The 19,182-nt window shown below is 42.1% G+C and overlaps 1 protein-coding gene across 1 annotated transcript in view; it reads right to left on the bottom strand.

Annotated features, from left to right (window-relative positions):
- The window catches only part of SORCS3 (sortilin related VPS10 domain containing receptor 3), a 304,653-nt gene that overhangs the window by 161,542 nt on the left and 123,929 nt on the right, over positions 1 to 19,182 (bottom strand). The gene's annotated exons all lie outside the window — the stretch shown is intronic.

Raw genomic sequence — 19,182 nt, 5'->3', positions numbered from 1 at the left:
TAGAGACAGATTCAGGCCCCTACACTAGCAAATCCCACTCGGAGGAGCAGATGATCTGGGGGTGGCATTACCCATTCGTGACTGGAGAAAAGGGCTGCTTCGTCACAGAGGGTTTTCTGCAGCTTCCTCCTCCTCATTTGTGGGCATTGCTGAAACCCTACTTTGCCCTGCTTATTTCTCTTCTCTGTACTCACACTCTACTTTTCCTAACAATCAGTATGTTTTTCCTATCAGAAGAGATCAACAACTATCTAGTTCAAGATSCCCACCACGAACTGTGGTCAAAAACAACCGCTTTAGGAGCAAGTGTACCATGCTGCATGCAGAGCCCACTCACCATACCTAAACAGCAGGGAGGACCTGGCTCCTGAATCCACATATCCTCTATATAGAAGAAAYACAATCCTTACCAGGCAGGTGGGGAAAGACCTTCACTAAGAGCCTCCCTGGACAAACTTAGTATTTCATTAAAATGAGAATTCGTTCATGCCCCTAACTTCCTCTCCTTAATCATTCTTTTTTCTAAACAGGTGATTAAAGAATATTTAGAAATTCAACACTTTTCCTGGAAACGAGCTCCAATAATTTTCTAGTTTTCTAAGCTCAGCAAGCGTCCAGCATYGCAGCCTTGTGATTTTGCTCAAGACCAACCCTCTGCTGCTTGTCCACTTGACACAGATATGGCCCGTGTCATTCTTTCGGCATTGCAGCAAATAGCACATCTGCACCTGGCAGCTCAGGACTCTTGCAGAAACTGAGCAACCGGCCTGCACCCGGCCTGGGTTACCTCCTCGTTGTTTCAGTGCCACTAGCGCTACACAGAAACACACTGAAAGGGCCACATTTCAAAATCAGATGGCTGGTTTCAGGCTTCCAAGTCACTCAGTAATAAAATTCATGAAGTGAGAGGCTTTATTTCATTACTGATGAGGCTCTAACGCATTTACTTCTGCATGTCTTTCAAGCACAATTCCTGACTGTTTTGCACACTGGTTCTTTCCTGAAATGGGCTGAACTAACCTGAAGGCCCAGTCAGGGGTGTTTAAAATCTCACACAAACGCCTTGYGTTGGGGTTTTGCTCTTTAATACTAAACCTCTCCATCGATAYCAATACCGTAAAAATTACCTAGCAACCTTCCTTTCCAGTAAACTTTGAAACTGAAGCAGTTCAATTAATAAAACAGAATAATTCAGGACAATTAATTCCACTTCACAAGGCCTCCAATGCATACATACAAATTCAACAGRTCAGGAGTCCTCAAGTAACACTAAGCTCTTAAGCTGTGGATAACAGATGGAAGGCAAACACTGAGGTGCTTCCTCAGGCCATCCCCATCCAATGGTGCTGATGTGCCAAACAGGCCACATCCCTGACTATCAATGTATCGGCCACCGGACAACTAAAGAGATGACTGGTTTCAATCAGCATTCAAAGAGAATACAAAAACAGTTTTATATTCTCACAGAGCTACTTTAGTTTTGTTCTTCAAGTCATTTTCAGATCTCCCAAAATGCCTTCCACTTCTAAAGAWGCAGGCTGGATGCCCTAATGACTCCTTCTCATTAAACCATTATCACTCATTGCAGTTGCCCTTTCAAAGAATAGCTAGAAAGGAAGGAGGGTCATTATTTTGTTAGCTTCTCTAAGGCTTTCTTTATTATGACGACAGTCACCACTGGCTTCACAGAAATATCTCAAAGGAGATCACAATAATACACTGTATTTCCATAGCACTTTCCCATCCAGAGATCCTAAAGCTTTTGTCTGGTGTTAATCCATTCAAACTAGCAAAGTCCCAAGGGCCATACTGGGAAATATTATCTCAATTTTAGAAATGAAAAAAAAAAAATGAAAGCTTGCATACGTAAAGGCCCATTTTTTCCAAAGGCAGGCATCTACAATTAATCATTTCAACTTCTTTAATCATCCAGTGCATTTCCTGATACTCAAAAGCTGCTAAAGCCCCAACCCTACCCAATTCTCTAGTTTGAAAACAACTATTTATTGAGGCATCAATAAAGTTGGCTGCCTAATTTTAACAATCTAAGCCTGAACATTTTTGCAGACAGGACCCACACATGAAACAGAACAGTTCTGACTCAGCTTTTAATCTTAGCTGAATTCTTCAACATTACTAACTGTTCATCTTCACAGTCACAAATTCCTAACTGAGCTATCACACGTCCTTACAGTTGCTTGACACTACATGCTGCCAGGATACGATACTTTTCCCCATTTCACCAGTTTACGTAGCATATACTTATTAGTACATTGAATAGATTGAGAGAAAAAATACGCTATAGCTATACAAAATTGACAAAAGACTCCATGAAAGAAAAGAGCTCTTTCATGTGTCACACCCTAAACGCCCACTTTAACTTTGGCTGGGACTTTAYGGCCACCTGATACAGCCTAGCTGGTTCCTCTGAGTTACTCCCTTAAGCTATCACTAAGGCCTGAGCATTTTCAAGGGCCTTACTGCCCTCAGTCTCAGGTTGTGGTAGCATCACATCCCCATCACTGGCTGAACACATGCCAACAYTTAAGGATCCTTAAATTAACTAGCTGATATTTGAAGACTGCTTTTAACTATATATATAGGTTTACATACACAAACAGACACACACACACACACGGAGTGCATATACTCACACACACATTTAACAACGGTTTCATGGAACAAATTGTTGCACCCCAGTAAACCACTGGTATCACTGAAGCTGTTATAATGTAGGATAGATCTGGGCTACATAAAAAGAAGCTGTAAAGCTCAGCCCATGCATTTTGTCCCATGGTTATTTTTGTCTCATTGATCTTAGTGTTTCACTGCCCCCCCCCACCCTGCATTCCACACTGCTGGTAATACCCCAAAAAAGATTGCATCGTGCAAAGCAGTAAAACTCAGTGGGAAGTCCAGTCTTGAATGGGCCTTTGCCTATTCCAAGTCAAGTTTTTCAGTTTTTATAATCASTAGGCCTCCGTGGCCATGAGGAGGAATCTCTGCTAATTTCAGGAGGATATGGCAAGACTGGATTCAGCATAACAAAGTGCCATATTCATATAACCAAAGTAAGCAAATGAGGCTTTCCCTGAACATGTTGTGGCATTAAATTTTATGTATTTCCTTGAGAAAAGCAAGATTAATAAGGTAATTAATTTGTTTGCAGACTGAAAACTCTCTTATAATCATATTTTTGTATAAATAGTTGGAAAAGATAGTTTTCTGCTTGATTATACTACCCAGACAGGCCATCACACATTGCAACTGCTGCACCTGCTCATACAGTCTGGCAGAGCAGAGCCCAAGGGTTACACAGAGGGCAAGAAACTTCTCTCTACCAAACCTAGTCATAACTTGATGTATTGAAAGTAAGAAAAAGTCTACCTTGTGCCCATAGTTCTCAGCTTAGGTTTCTCTGCAAATGACATGAGTCAGTAGACTCCTTGTGGTAAAGCTATAAAGGCTTGGATTGGTTGGCCAGGAGRGACAGTCACGTACCACCAAATTTCCTATCCTCTGTGTCTGCTATTCTCCCTGACTGTGCATGAGGAAGGAGTAGATGTGGCTTTGATTTTAGATTCTCAGCCTTTTTCCTAAGACGCTAAAGCTTACACACTCATCTCCAGATCAGTCCCCTACACACAGGCCCACACTGAGAACTGTGTGGGAGCACAGCTCCAGTTAAATCAGCCTGAGAATATCCCAGTCCTCCGTGCACTTAAGAGAGCGGCAGGAGCACACAGAGCCCAGATTAACATTTTCCTATTTTCTCCTATGCCTGCAAATTGTCTGCCTGCAGAGTACCTGTCTTTCTACGCCCCCCCCAAACAACTTCTTATTTCTGCCCGTTGGCCAATTTTCTCCCAGCTTGACAGAGAAACAAAAATCCCAGAGGAACAAAGTTTCTACAAGTTTTATGAAAACCAGCAGCCAGTGAAAGGAGAGCAAACTTATTAGCGCTTCCCATCCAGACAGAAGCTGCAGCATGAAACCAGATCTCATGAGATACAAAAGCAGGCACATCTCTGCATAGCCAGCTGCAGGAAAATATTCAAAACCAGCTAACAGTAAAATGCTACAAAGAACCTGACTGCATGACACAAGAAATCAGGCTCCCTAACTTCCACTGCTCATGCATCAATTTGTTTCTCTGTCTCTCCTTGCCTTCCTGTCTCCCTCAATTTTCCCTCTCTGAGATTCAGGCATTTCTGAAGCTACAACACACTGAGATGACATTCCTCCAAAGCCCGAGTTCAGCTTGCCTATCTTCAAGCGTAAATCCCTATGGTCAACTACCTTAGTGATAGTAAGTGGTCTAGGACAAAGGCCAACTCAGCACTAACCCACTGCACTGCTTTGCAGCACTAAATGGCTTCCTACTGGAGCACAGAGTAGGTGCCAGAACCAGAAATCAGGCTGAGTACACAGTTACTGCTCCAGAGTGTGGTAAACTCATCCCACCTAGAGGCGAGGCAGAGGGCTGCTCCTCAACAAAAAGGTAAGTCATTTAATAGCAGAGGTGGAGAAGCTTTTGCCYGAAAGCTACACACCCCTGTTAGCAAGGCTTGTGTGCTATCAGGCAATGGTGCACTACAGACAGCCCCAGGGCTTCCAGCTAGCCAAGAGCACTGGCAGAGTCAGCCTCTCCTGGCATATCAGGTCATCCCATACCAAAACAGCCTGAATGATCACAGAAAGCTGTAGTGGGACTATAGGCTGCTTAGGTGGTTTGCTCCACCAAAAGTCATCCTGGGCCAAAATCCAGGCCCACATACTTTCATTGGAGCAGTGGAAAACCCTTGTGCTMTTCCTGCACTGAAGAGGATAGGTGCACTGGTCAGGTAGTAGCTCCTGTGGACAGACACTCCTACTCCAGGCCAGTGGTGCTTCTATGCTCTGGCTCTCTAGAGTCTTCAGGTTTCTGGTAGATTGCTTCCTTTCTTCCTTGTTCAATATTTTGGACTCTTTCCTGGCTTTTGTCATAGTCAGCTAGGGCTGTTATGTGGCTGAACACTCTCCACTCCCAAAGGCTTTTTCYGTATTTAGATACAACAGAGATAAGCAACCTTCACTCTCCTAGGGCTGTTTAGGAGCTCAGACAAAGTCAGTATTTGCCTTGGGCAGCAAAACGCCTGGAAAAGAAACACAAAGTTGGCCCTGCCACRAGGCCAGCCCCAGCCGCAGCCCTGGAAAGACAGGCTGACCACTGCCACCACCGAGGGAGGGAACAAGGGCAAGTGCAGCAATACCTGCCAGAAGCAGTGGTCACAGTGCTACCACCCCTACAAGCCCAGCTCCCCAAGGTCTCCTGCTCTTCCTCTCCAGCCCTTTGTTCCTGCCTGCCTGGCAACCAACCGGGGAGCCTATGTCCAGCCCCCAGGCTACRGCAGTGGATGGAGCTCAATGTCCCTTACTCTGCAGTGGTACCTGCAGTGAGAGCTGCCCTTCCCAGTGCAGGGATGTGGTCACATACACACCGGAATTTTTTCTTTTGTTTTTTTCCCTCCTCCCCCATCTCCCCCGCTGACARCTGTACCAGGTCAGCCCAAAGGACTATCTAACCCCACAGCCAGGAGGCCATGGGCACTGTTATTTATACCATCAAAAATGACTGTGATGGAGCTAACAAACAAGATTGAGCCCTTAGTCCTTCCCTCTCTGGAGCTGACAAAAGTCTGGACATTTTCCAAACAAGGTTTCCACAGAAGCTCTGTGGGGCAGGTCCAGCTGACCTAAGCAGGAAATCCAAGTATCTGTATTGTGTGACTATCAAAACATCGCTGCCTTACCCTTAGACATTATATAGCACTATAACATTAACTGTGCTGAGAGCTTGTTTTCACTCAATCATGATTTAAAAGTAAATATGCATTTGGGGTAAACATAAAGCCAGAAATGTTTTGCAATCACAAATAGAAACAATTCTCTCCCACCAAAAAAATCATGGACGATAATAAAAGTATGGGGAAAAGACTAAGAACAGGGCAAGCATATGGTACTGTTTCCTTGTGCAGTTTCCCAGGCTCCAGCAATATATCATCACGGACTTTCTAAATTGAAGATGATGCCTTTGTGTGCAATAGCCATCAGTGAGTTTTTTTCCTTCCACAAATTTGCCTAACCCACAGGGAAACTTTTGGCAACTTAATCATCATATGGTAATAAACACCAAAATCTAACTATGTGTTGTATGAAGAGATGATTCCCTTTATTTTAACTTGATAGTTTAATTCAGAGCCCACTGTTACCACTTAATGAGAACAAAATCATTCAGCCCCTTGCTGCCATTTGTGATTTCATTGATTGTTGCCATATTCCCCACAGATATTTCTTCTCAGTCTGAACAATCCTCATTTATTTAATCACTCCTTTTACAACCTCTCCATATCTCCAATCATCCTGTGACTACTCTTTCTCGTCCAATTATAGCTTTTGTTGTGGATGCCTGAAAGCTAAAACTTTACCAGGAAGATTTTTTTTTTCTAGATATACTATCTAAGCACATCCCAACATAAATCTTGAGCATATATATATAAAAAAAAAAACACTAAGTAAATCCATTTTCCCCTATCATATACAAGATTTCACAACCTCACTACTTCTAGCATCATAACCCATCAGTTCTGTGGGACTTTCAGCTCCAAAGTTTTAAAAGTATCTTAAACTGGAGGTCCTACAGGGAAAAAAGTTCAAGTATACCTTAGTTTTAACAATTTCTCTTGGAAAACTGCTTTTAAACCTTTTAATTGTATATCATCTTAACTGGAGAATTCCTACCCCAATTTCTATTAGGATACCAACATCCTTCTCTCTGTCTCCCCCCTCCCTCTTTTTTTTTTTTTTTTTTTTTAAGTGACAGTTCCCATCAGCAAACCATCTGAAAGAACTGAGGATGACCTTTGTTGATAAATTTCAATTTATCCTGTACAGTAGGAAGTGGCAAGACAAAATGGGATTTTATCATGCATTAGTCTTTGTGGTTCACAGGAAAATGAAGGAAAAATAAGCTGGCCATAACACTGGCTTCCTGTTTTTTCTTGCAGTTTTTTTTTTTTTTCTTCCCTGACAGGACGTGTATCCTCTTCTGTTTATTCAGTGTGAGCCTTTATGAGGACTTTGGGTGTCACAGAGGCTGGACAACAGGATCTAGTACATTCTACCTTCTGGCTGACAGGCATTAAAGCACAAGGGAGATGACCATCACTTGCATTGCTGCTGGGTGCTGGTTCAGCTGCTCTCTGATCTCCATCCCACCAGGTAGCACCACAAACATTCATTCCTTACAAGACGTAACTGCTCATTCAGTCTCTGGAGATGTAGATCTTCAGACTATAGGGACAATGGACACTAGTTTGAAAGCTGTGTTTGCATCACTCTTGTTCCAACTGCCCTGCAGGAAAATAGTGGTGTTTTGGATAACCCCAGCAATCCCCACAGATCGCTGCATTCACTATGCAGAACAACACAAGATACTATTGGGTGTCTAATAGCATTCACCATCAACCAGGCAAATATCTGTTCCCACTCTCCTCTCCATTCATGTCTTCCCCTACCTCCAGATACACCATTTCTGTGGTACAGCAGAAAGAAGTTTCAGATCTTAAATAATAYGCAGAATCACTTCAACAAAGAAGAGCCTCCTTTGAGACATGGTGGGGGAAGGAGAAGGCAGTTGCAAGAACYGGATTTTCTTGCAAGAAAAAAAGGCAAGGAAGAAAAAGGATGCCTAGCAAGGAGGAAGCAGGAATTGTCAGATCAAAGCAAAGAACAATATTGAGCAGTAGAGTCCTATGTTCCCTACCACTAGGAGCTTTAGAGTTTGTAAACCTCAACTACATAGCAAACATACCAGGCCAAATGCAGTTCTGAAGCTGCTTCCCCATTTTACTTCTGCCAAAAGATGTCAAAGTCTCTCCTCTGAGGTGAAGATAAATTCAAGCCAAGCTGATGGATCTTAACACTGATGGTTGACAAGAATCTGAACTATAAAACTGAGGTCTGAGCCTATGGCAAAGTATACTCTACTTCTGGAGAAACTGGGATTATGCTTAAAGCATACAGGTTGCAGGTGTAGTGGTTACTAAGCATTGGTTTATATTCTGCAGAATAGTCCACGATAAGAAAGCACAAAAACAACCAAAACTAGTGCCTTCTATTACAATACTGTAAGTAACTACTTCCCTAGCTAAGATTCCACCTTCTCTATACAGTGGAAGTTTATCTCATCTCTGCTTTAGTTACCTACAAACTATGTATTTAGCTTTATCTCCCAAGCTTATCTACAGTTTCTCTCTAACCATGGCGGTACAAATAAAGGTACCTCAGCCATCCTGCCTGAGATCACAAGTTCATCATTTATTTTAATAAATGAGTGCTCTATATTTTAGTGTCTATGGGATAGCAACACAGCAGAGGTATTTCAGAAGGCAAGAAATGCAAAAAGAAAACATTTGAGGAGAATTACTATTAGAACTATGTGCCAAGCAATATCAGGACTCCACTGTGTTGTACATACTCTATAGCGTTACAAGAGATAAAACCAGAACAATGTGATGTGGATTTCCCACAGTCAGTGGTAGAATCAAGAATAGACACTGAGACCTCAAGAAATACAAAACAGCTTCTCTCTGAAAGCTAGGACAAGCACTTGCCTCCACTGAATGTTTGCCCTATTACACCACTGATGACCTACTGAGGCAAAGTTGATGCATACTAATGGAAACTGTACCTCACAAAGGCAAGAAAATAAAACTCCACACACCTTATATATATACATATATATACATATATATCTATATATATATATATGTATATCTTCTTACTGGCCCCATGGTCAAAGCCATACAGGTATTGAAGAATATCCACATCAACAGCCTCAGCAGGGATGTCAGAATGTGAATCATCATCTTGCAACTTCTGATCTGAGACAGACAACACCCAAGACTCAGTTCAGTTCCCGTAAAATGGGGGTGATCTGGAGCTAAGACAGTACACCTTTACAGAGGTCTCCCTCTTCCTTCTGCTCTGGTCATTTCATGGTATTGGCATTACTTATGTACAGCTCCATAGAACTCCTGTTCATCATTACTCATTTCCTGATTCTTCTGTCTGAAAGATCTGACATATTTACCTTGTTACTGGTTCTGATGTATTCTAATTACCCAAAGAGGTGTTTTATGCATCTCTCATAAGACTACATAGCAATTTGATTCCAACCAGATGATTGACTCAGCATAGAGATGGCCTTATCATGACACATTTGAGAAATTTKGTCTAGAGGACATTTAAAAGCCTAAGAGATAAAAGGCAGCTTTGATGACAAAGCCTCATTAATTAATCAGATATTAATTAGAAACATGGCCATTCCCATGCCCTTTTCCCCTTTTATTACTACAGCTGAAAATGTTTCTCTAATGATTCTCTTAATRATGCAAATTTAAATGATTAGCTCATTATGTAGCAAAAGGGAAGTGCTTTAAATGCAGGATTTTCTAGAGAAATTCTAGAGGCTCGGTTTAACTTCTGTTCTATCAAGCATATTTAAACTGAAGCTCCTCTTAAATGTGGGCATTTATATAGAATATTGAGGGCAGACTGTGCAACTGCCCCGTCAGTAAACTCTGTGTTACTGTGTAAGGTGGGAGGGCAGAGATCTCCTGCCAAATATCCAGAATAGGTCCAGGATGGGCAATATGAACCAGCCTGACAGCAGGTCACATCACCCTTGTAAGACAAGGGGACAGGTGATTCAAATCTCAGTTTTAGAGCAGGAGATACCAACATCAGCATCCACTCATGCCCACCAGGGTGGTGGCTGTGGTCAGAGGTTATCAGAARCTTGCCTTTGACACACTGTGTGCCTGTTTGGGACCGGTGGTAGGCTGCACTACAGGGACATTAGATGAGCTTGAGTCACTCCTAATGTAACACAAGGCACACYGATTTTTTCAAATTGCTGGTGAATCTTTGCAAAACTGATACAGATAAAAAGAGGGCCGTGATGGAGGTAGCTCAGTTCACTTCATTAGACAGAGATACTAAAAATCACAGTCAATTCCCAAAGCAGCTTTTAAAATCAGCTTGCAGCATGTTCCACCCTCTTATATCTGCCGGCAACTCCTCTGCTTGCAGCCCACAAAAGTTACTGTCCCCACACTCGCATGACCTGAATATAAAGACCACAGAACTCCTGCCTGCCCCAGGGTGGGGGGCAGGTGTTTATATGATGCAGCCGCCCGCCTGGGATAGTAAAGGGCTGATAATGCAGGATGTCCCTTCTAGTCTAAAGAAAAYGGAAAATGTATTTCCTCTTGTCACAACATGACTAAGAGCCTCCACATGCTACTGTCAAACAACTAGTAAGACAGCACCAGATCYTCAGTGAAAGTCAGCGTGATCCTACTGAATTCAGGTGAATGATACTGGCAGATCTATACTAATTTACCCAGTAGAGGTCAGGAGCTGGTATAGCTAACCATATCTCTAGGCATGCAGACTAATACCAACATTAATAAAGAGATGCTAGTGTTTTGTAAGCATTTTGCAATTTTCCGTTTGTGAACATTCTTTAAGTGCTCTTAAGAAACTTCAGAAGTTTAAGCCTGCAAGGAAGAGAGAAAATAGTGAGTTTGATTTCTTTAAGCAGAGAGAATTTGTAACCATAAATGAACACAAATAAAACTCAGGTTAACACTGCTCTTGCTCATCCCCATTACTACTGGAATATCCAGGAACCTCTTAACGATGGGCCTGCAAACCTTCCTGGCCTTCTCAACTATACGCTAATGTTTCAGAGCATCTCAAAACAGAGGCATCCTAATTCACAAGAGAAAATGAGCTCTCAGGACAGGTAGCACAGCTGACAACGCCTTTGCATTGCTTGCTCCTCTCTTTTGTGGAATGGCCTGGTTATACAGATGGGTCCAAGGACAATATGCTGAGGTTGTCCTCAACAGTCCAAAACGACTCTCTTCCCTTCTYATCCAGGCATTCATTAAGATTATGCCACTACATCCACTCCCTATTCATTAGAGGAGAATTTTGGTTAAGAAGTATTAGGACAGGGATACAGGAAGTGCAAAAACGAAAGAAGGCATCTTTCTTTCATCCATTTTCTTGGCTTGGGCAGCAACCAGTTCAGGATGCAGTTAACTACATTGCTACACTTCAAGGAGATATTTCAGAAAAGCACTGGTTGAGAGTGAATCTTAGTCATTCCCTGAGCATGAGGATTAAAAAATCTTGATTCTAGCTATTGTGCCTAAAAATGAGATCCCTATTTATGAATAAGCTCTAAGGTCTAAGCTTATCTATACAGAGCTTCCAAAGAAGTAAGYTTGCAGTTTAATATCAAGATTAATAAATGTTTGCAATTCATATGGTATATGCCCAACATGGGGCCACAAGTGAACTACTTGTGAGTCATGGGCAGTTCAGAAAGCATAAATTGTCCATCCTTGTACTACCATACCTACATCCATGTACTACCATTGAGATAGTACAATGCCTAATAGCTCTCAAAAATCACGTTGGCTCAGGCTTAACTTTACTCCAGRAAAACCTCCTTTTCCTGTCATCTTTTGTGCTCAGCACTCAGAAGCTCATCTAACACAAAACACTGTCTTGGGAGAATAAACTTGTTGAAATTTTTTCAGACAGGAGATCGATAAAGTAGGAACAGCTTGAAAAGTCATTCAGCCTCAGCAAATCCCCCAGGAGATGGCCAGATGATTGTCATTTTAATGACGGAATAGTAAGCGGAGCACAAGGAAACACACACCCTCTCCCAGCTCACTGGGGAGAATTGCTTAGCCTGAGAAGGATGGACACAGAAAGCAACTACTGAAAGAGACCAATCATCTCTCTAGCTTGATAGGCTTCCTTACGCAGYAGTCAGACCAGAAAGCTAACTTAAACCTCTTAACACTGAATTAGTTCTAGCACTATGCTACAGAATGGCATTTCTTCCAGGTATTAGATGAAAAATATTTTTGTTTAAGTCTTGAAGCACGAGGATTAATATCTCTAATGCCTTTGTTCCTTGCAAGTGTGCTGGAAAGTGGTTCTTACACATATTAAGGTCAAGCCTTGCACTTAAGTGGAGTTCCTGAAGAGCTAAGCATCCTGCATATTATCAAAGCAAATGGAAGGGAAGAGTTGATTATAGTCCAAGATGCTATGATCGTATTTCTAGATACACCATGGATTTTCTTCTGTCCTCGAATTAACCATAATTTAGCTATTTCTGAAAAGCTCACAAATGTCYACGATGCAGACTATGAAGGTCACTGAAGAAATGGAATTCTGCTGTATTAAAGATATTAGAAGGTATCTCAGGAAACCTACAGAGTTCCTACTTTGCCACAGACTTTCTATGAGGATGTGATCACTTCTTTTTGCCTGAGTTATGCATGATGACATATTTTGTTCTTGTTCCAACCACCTAAGCTGAGGGATGGCAACTCCCATGAAGGTTTACGTAGSTGTGGAAATTTCAGACTGTAAAGTGAGATCAACAGGTTTTCTCTGTTRTAAAAGATGGACTGGAATTACTCTGTTAGGTCCTGTGTCCTGTCCCATGCCAGAGGTCAGACTACATCAACATAATCATCCATTCCAGTTTTCACATCTATGACCCGGTATGTTTTGGGCCTTTGGTCATGCTTCCTACCCACACCCGGGCTCCAGTCCCACTCAGGATATCTGCCTGTTGATGTACTAACTATTAACTGCTGCTCATATGTCTCTGGCAGTAGTCTCCATGGATCCATACTTCAAAAAAATTCGAGCAGAACTCATTAAATCACATAGACTACTTTTAATTGTATTCTGATTCAGCATTGCTCACTTACAGCCCCTGGAMAATTTTAAAGCAATGTCACTTAAATTTTTCCAACGATATTATTTAGCACAAGACAGAAATGGCTTCTTTCTTTATTCTAGCCAACCTGATGCTTCAAAAGCCAATAAGAAAATGAAGTATGATGCTACATTCCTGAAGGGCACCATTAAGACCTCAGGGATAACATCAGCATAAAGGGTTACCCATCCTTAGCAGGTAGATTACAATAGCCTGTGACTAACTAGGAAGTAGTGGCAGCTCATCACTAGCCATTTCCTTTCCTTTTTTTTTTTTTTTTTTCTGCCTTACCAGAAGGCACGTGGTTCATTTTAACATCAGCTTTAATATTCTGTGAATGAATCTTTCTGCAGGCTGAACAATAACACCCTGAAAGCAAGCCCAGTATAGTCAACAAGGATCTGACCAACCACTCAATGCAGGGGCAGTTCTGCAGGCTTGTGTGTGCATATCTGTACAGGTGTTACTCTGAGGACAGAGGAGGAAATGAAATATGGTACAGAAAAGGAAGGTTTCACACAGTGCCACAATATTTCTAACAAATGTCTTCAGAGTCGTAACTGAGATGCCAGTGAACAGCACGCTAAGCATAAGGAAATGTGAAGGGGGGGGCCCACTTGGCTCACTGCAGGTGTGCCACAAGGAATCAGCAGGTGCAGAAGCTATGCATCCTGGTGGCTTATTGCAGATAATTGGGGCAGTGATGGGTGGCCAACAGATCAGAGTAGATGAACTTCCCTCTCACCTCCATCAGTCAGAAGATCCTAGGGAGTGGATCTAGACTGAACCACTGCTTTCAGTACATTGCTGACTGCTCATGTTGTACCACTAGACTCAGCTAGCCYGAAAAAAACCTCTCATCACATCCAAAACTAGAAGGCTTTATACCAAATGTTCCTCAGAATCCATTGTTAATTAAATACATCAGTGGATCTGTATCATTTAGTTAGTTGAAAATATAAATAGACAGATAAGAGTGTCACCTCCCACTACTAGAGAAAAATCCAACTTTAACTACACTTCCCTCAGTTCATCCTTTCCCTCCCACCACTTCTATAATCCTTCWGAAACATTACACCATAGCCCAAAACACTCCATGCAATCAAAAATGCCTTTCCCAACTACATTTTACACACACACGCACCTATTTGTGCTTGATTCAGATGTAAGAGAATATTTCCATGTTAATGAGCTACAATCATTGATCAATAAAGTTCATACTGAGACTTAAGTGCTGATTATTGAAAGAGGGAATGYGGAAAGAGATATTACATCATGTACGTGCACATCTATTACACAGCTGCTAAGCTTCAAACAATGATTGCAATAATCAGAATAACATATTTGGTGAAATAGCAGCTGTCTTTTTAAGCCAACATTAAATGCATGGTGGGAGAGTTATCTGAAAGAGTTATTTCTTTGTCCATACTTTACTAAATAACTGATGTTGAAGATTGAACAAATAAATAATGATGAGATTTGCTACTAGTCATTATTTTGCAGGTATTACATTTTAATAACTCCAGTACACAAAATATTTTCAGAAATTAATCTCCTCTCCYCACAGATGAGGGCAAATGATAAACATATGGCTTTTCTCCCTTGCCGTCTATCTTTTCTTTTTTTAAAAAAAAGAAAAAAAAAAAGATCTCATTCTACAACCACTTATCAGTGTCCCTGCAGCAAAAAAGAGGAAAAAAAAATATTAAAAGCACTGCTGGGAATGGGATCTCATCCTTAATGAGACCATCAATAATTGCTGTCATCAGCTAATATCTGAGCCACAACCTTACAGGGAAGATAAAGAGGCAGAGCTTTTCAGAATTTGGTTTCTAGACAGTCTCTAAATGTGATTTTGTTACATGCTCTTACATGCTGCCTGGATATCTCACAGGGAAATAGCAATTAAAAGCAGTTTGAATTCAAACATGGAACGCTAAACCCTGGGTTATCCTATGAACCTCCCAGGACAGTGCTAGATCCAGAAAGCAGGATGCAAATACAGCAAAGACAATCCTTTACAACGGCGCTTACACCTTTGACGGTGCTTCATTGGGCGCTTAGGACATCTCAGGCAGCTGCTTCTTCGGAGGTCTCGCAGATTCCAGTAATTCCCTAACCATCCCTAACCCAGATGTTTTTTGGTCCCTCACGCCTTTGTGAGGCTAGAATTGTTGTAAAACATCACACAATAGCTACTGTGCAGTAAAGACTCTGTCATAGCAACCTAGATTCTATTAAGAGAATTTATACCCCAAGACGCTTTTAAAAAGAGACTGAATGATTCCTAGTTGTTACCTGTGGCTGCAGAATTGAGATCAACTCCTCTGCAACTATCTGCAGTTTAGGGGCACTGACACAACCTACAACCTGCACAGACAAGTCTACACACCATATAGTTAATATTCAGAATTTCAGGCTTATATTCCCTGTTCCAAACGCTGAGCCTCGTCACCCTTCCCCCTTYGTTGCTCAAATCACGTGAATACTACAAAATCACTGCTGTTGAGAAAACTTCTCTCAGTGTTTTGCAAACCAATGTTTCCTTCCTAGTTTAGGAATGGAGACATTCCTTCTGCTCTCCCTCACTGACTGCCAGCAAGCACAGTTCAGATCTTCCCTCCTGAACAGCCTTGTTCACTGATTTGGATAGAAACCTCATCTTGCTTTCACCCACTCTGCTATCAGCCATAGATACCAGCATGTAGGGACAGAACAAAGAAAAGCCTTTATTTAGTCTATAGACTATATCTTAGACTGTAATGCTCCAATATCATATGCACAATACCACACCTGAGATGTTCTTGTATTTGGTGGGGGGGGGGCAGTGATGTCTTCGCACAAAACACCATGTTTTGACTAGCCTTTTAAAAAAGACATGCAGGTGAGAGAAAAGGGCAGCGTTAAGGTGACAGCAAAGTCTAACATACAGATCCCCTTAGTTCCACGYGCTGAAGTTTAGCACACAGTTCCACCAGTGTTACAGCCTATCATTCTGGAGGTATTTACACCCTACTACATGACTGTTTGATGTAACGTTAGAGGCTGTGAATTTTAGATGTGACAGTCCCATGCAAGAGCACCATCTCAGAAACAAAGAGCAATTTGCTCCACGCACACAGCTGTGGATATGACCAAGCCCTGACCTCTACTGCTCTCCTTGCACAACCATTCTGACTTTTGCTCACCAACACCAGATAAATCCAGGGCATACGTAACAAGAAGGACTTCCCCTGTGCTGCAAACAGTGTTTCAGGAGCCGCTTCCTTGGAGAATGGAGACTAAGTATCTGATGAGCCATGTGCWTCTTCATTGCTGACTCCAAGACCATCATCACACAGCTGTACAGACCAATCTCAACAATTTTTCCATCCTCAGTGCCTCACTCTGAGCAGAACAGGAAGAGCTGATCCTACCGTTCAAGACACAAGGAGGAGGGAGAAAGTGCAGCTTACAGATTCACAATATAATTTCATCCAAAATAATATGATTCCTTTGCTTGTGCCTATGCAAGCTAAACTTTTCTACAGTGCATTATCCCCACCACAGCAGTGCATATGTAATGCAAATCAACCATCAAGAAGTATTTGTATTACAATAATAACTTGGAAGAACTTGTTTAATATTAGAAGACTTAGTGGAGCAGATGAATGGCTCTGACATGATATCCATGGGATAGAAATTCAATTAAAAACTGCAAGTGGCACAGGAGTCGTAGTTATTGTTCAACATGTACCATGGGGCTTTCACTGAAATACAGCTATTAGCTGTACTGGTTGAGAAATTCTGTTTTCCTTTATGGCAATCCKTTAGCTCGTAGAAAGTTAAATTAATAAAAACACAGTCTCTTTCACACTAAGAGAATATAACAAAACCAAGGGCTGTTTGCTTATTTTATAATTATGGATTAAGTGCATTATGCCAAGGAAATTAAAGASATACCACAATTTCAATAAAAATGAAAGATCTCGTGACTATAAAGGCTAACAGTGTGACTATCATACGCCAAGCATGCTGGTTTGCCCACCCTTATCTCCCCATCACTGCTCTCCTGGATGTTAACAATTATTCCTAAYGCCAGGAGCTACATTCACCATGTTTGGAGATGCACCTGCATGGGAAAGCTACCCCTCACTCCCGTCAGCAGTATCTCAAACCCATCTCCTATCTTTCTAAGTTCAGTCAACATTTTACCACATCTCAGAAAGGCAAAGACTAGAATTCCTGCTAGGAAGGAAAGAATTGGGCTAGATCAACAAGGAATTAACACTATTTTTAATTAAATCTTCAAGGGAGCACATTCACATCACTAAACTTCAAACATCAGGCTTCAGGCTCCCTACACCACAAGTGGAGAAAAAGCTAGGTCTAAATCACTCTGTGAGCCCAGATCTTTGCTTGGGGTCAAAGTGGWACTATACCCAAGAGCATGTCAGTACTTCACCTCTCACAGAACACACTTTTCCACATATAAAGAAGGACATAATGGGACAACTAAGTACCTAGATAGCCAAGAAACAAGAAGCTCCAGAGAGGCTCGATCTTCCAAAAACTGACCACAAGAGCTCTGTAAAAACCATCATTTCACTTCCTCAGCAGCAGTGCCCCTTCCCCTTCATCACTCACCAGCCATCACTTCCAGACCTGAGCCACACTCTCGACTGTGCCCACACCACACAGTGTCAGAAGGGAAAGCCATATCAGTGGGCCAAAAATGATCAAGTGAGATGTRGCCCAGACTACAGCACAGTGCATTGCTCCACTTGTCCATCTAGCAGAGGCCTTCTGCTCAGGTTGTGCACAGCAGCCAGGACTAGATCAGACTGAGCAAACGGAGATGGAACAACCCAGTACCTGGGCCCCACTCTTCYGACACCACACTTCTCTCATTCTCTCCAGACTCTCTTATGCAAACCCACATCACAGTTTTGCCTTTCCTGCACGGACCATCTCTCCTCATACTATACAAGCCTTTGGCCTCTCTGCAGAGGCTGCCAACACACAGCATGCYGTGCAATAGCTCAAAGACGCTCTTCAAGTCCTTGTTGCTAGTTGTACAACTCGCACTTTAAAGGCTCTTTTTTTTTGCTTCTAGGAAGACAATTTTTTTCAAAATGCTATATGCTATTGTGATTACTTTGAGTCTCTTCTCTACTCATAAGTTTCCTGACCACCTTTTTAGCAGTAGACAGCTAAATCCACATTCTCAGAGCTACAGYTATCTTACCTCTCCTGACCAGAAACAGGCAGTCTTCATCTCCCTTTTCACTCCTTTCCTAGCAATACTGTTGTTGCTGTTGTTGTATAATTACAAATTGCTTTCTGCAAATGGAATATCAGCCCTTGCAAGAATAACCATTCACAGATGGCAAAGTTCAGTGGCACAATGCTGTCTTCTCCCTGCCAAAAGCTGTGTGCATCATGCCGCTCAAAATTAAAACATCATTTTTAATAACATGTGATAGCTGTCACATTTCCTAAGACTTCAGATGCAAGTGTAGGGATTTCCTAAGTTAGTCACTTGGATCCTTACGGGTGAAGCAAATTAGGTTTTAGTTTTAAAGCAACTGTACCTTCCTTGGACCAAAGAGGAGAAAGTCACATTCTGGTTAGTGATTAGCAGGCATGAATACAGTGCATAGCAGGGGGAATAGTAAGCAGTGCAGATACTTTGCAGGCAGCTCTGCCTCTAAAGCATAATTAAGGGGTTATCTTAATATGGCAGATTTTTGTTGCTGAGTTGAGGACTGTAGCAACCTGTCTTTGAATATTGATTCCAGTTGCGCTCAAGAGTTGTGTATATACACAAGACCTTTTCCYCTAGGGAATGACTTAGCAGAGGATACCACGTCTCCCCTGTGCAAGAACTGCTTGAGTCTAGTGCCTTCATAAATGCTGCACAGGTCAGAGGTAGTGAGGGAGGGAGAGCAAAGGGCATTCTCCTCACCYGCCCTTCCGCACAGCTCGGTGGACAGTCTGTGCTGAGTGGGGAAGGGTAAGGTTATTGCAGACAGGCTTTCAAAGGGAGAGATCTCTGGAGAGATCTGCCAGGTTGGAGATGATACATGGTGAAGAGCTGCATCGTGCTGAGATAGAGGGGATCTGTTAAAACCATCAGGGCAGTACAAAGAGTTTCCAGCTGCTCTTTTCTTCCCTCACAGGAGTTACCATCCCTGGCTGGAGACTCTTGCTAGGAACATGAAAACATTTTACCATCAATTTCTCTGCTTCAGTTTCCCTACAGAAAAGAGGGGAGGAGATGGACATAGAGACAGCTAATTCATCTTCGCAGAAAGCATCTTCCAAGCATTACTGGGAAA

This window comes from Rhea americana, unplaced genomic scaffold (assembly GCF_003343005.1).
Source record: "Rhea americana isolate MKP2758 unplaced genomic scaffold, rheAme1 scaffold_104, whole genome shotgun sequence".
Classification (NCBI taxonomy): domain Eukaryota; kingdom Metazoa; phylum Chordata; class Aves; order Rheiformes; family Rheidae; genus Rhea; species Rhea americana.
The sequence above is the reverse complement of the archived record's forward strand: the minus strand, read 5'-3'. Positions and strand labels throughout refer to the sequence as shown.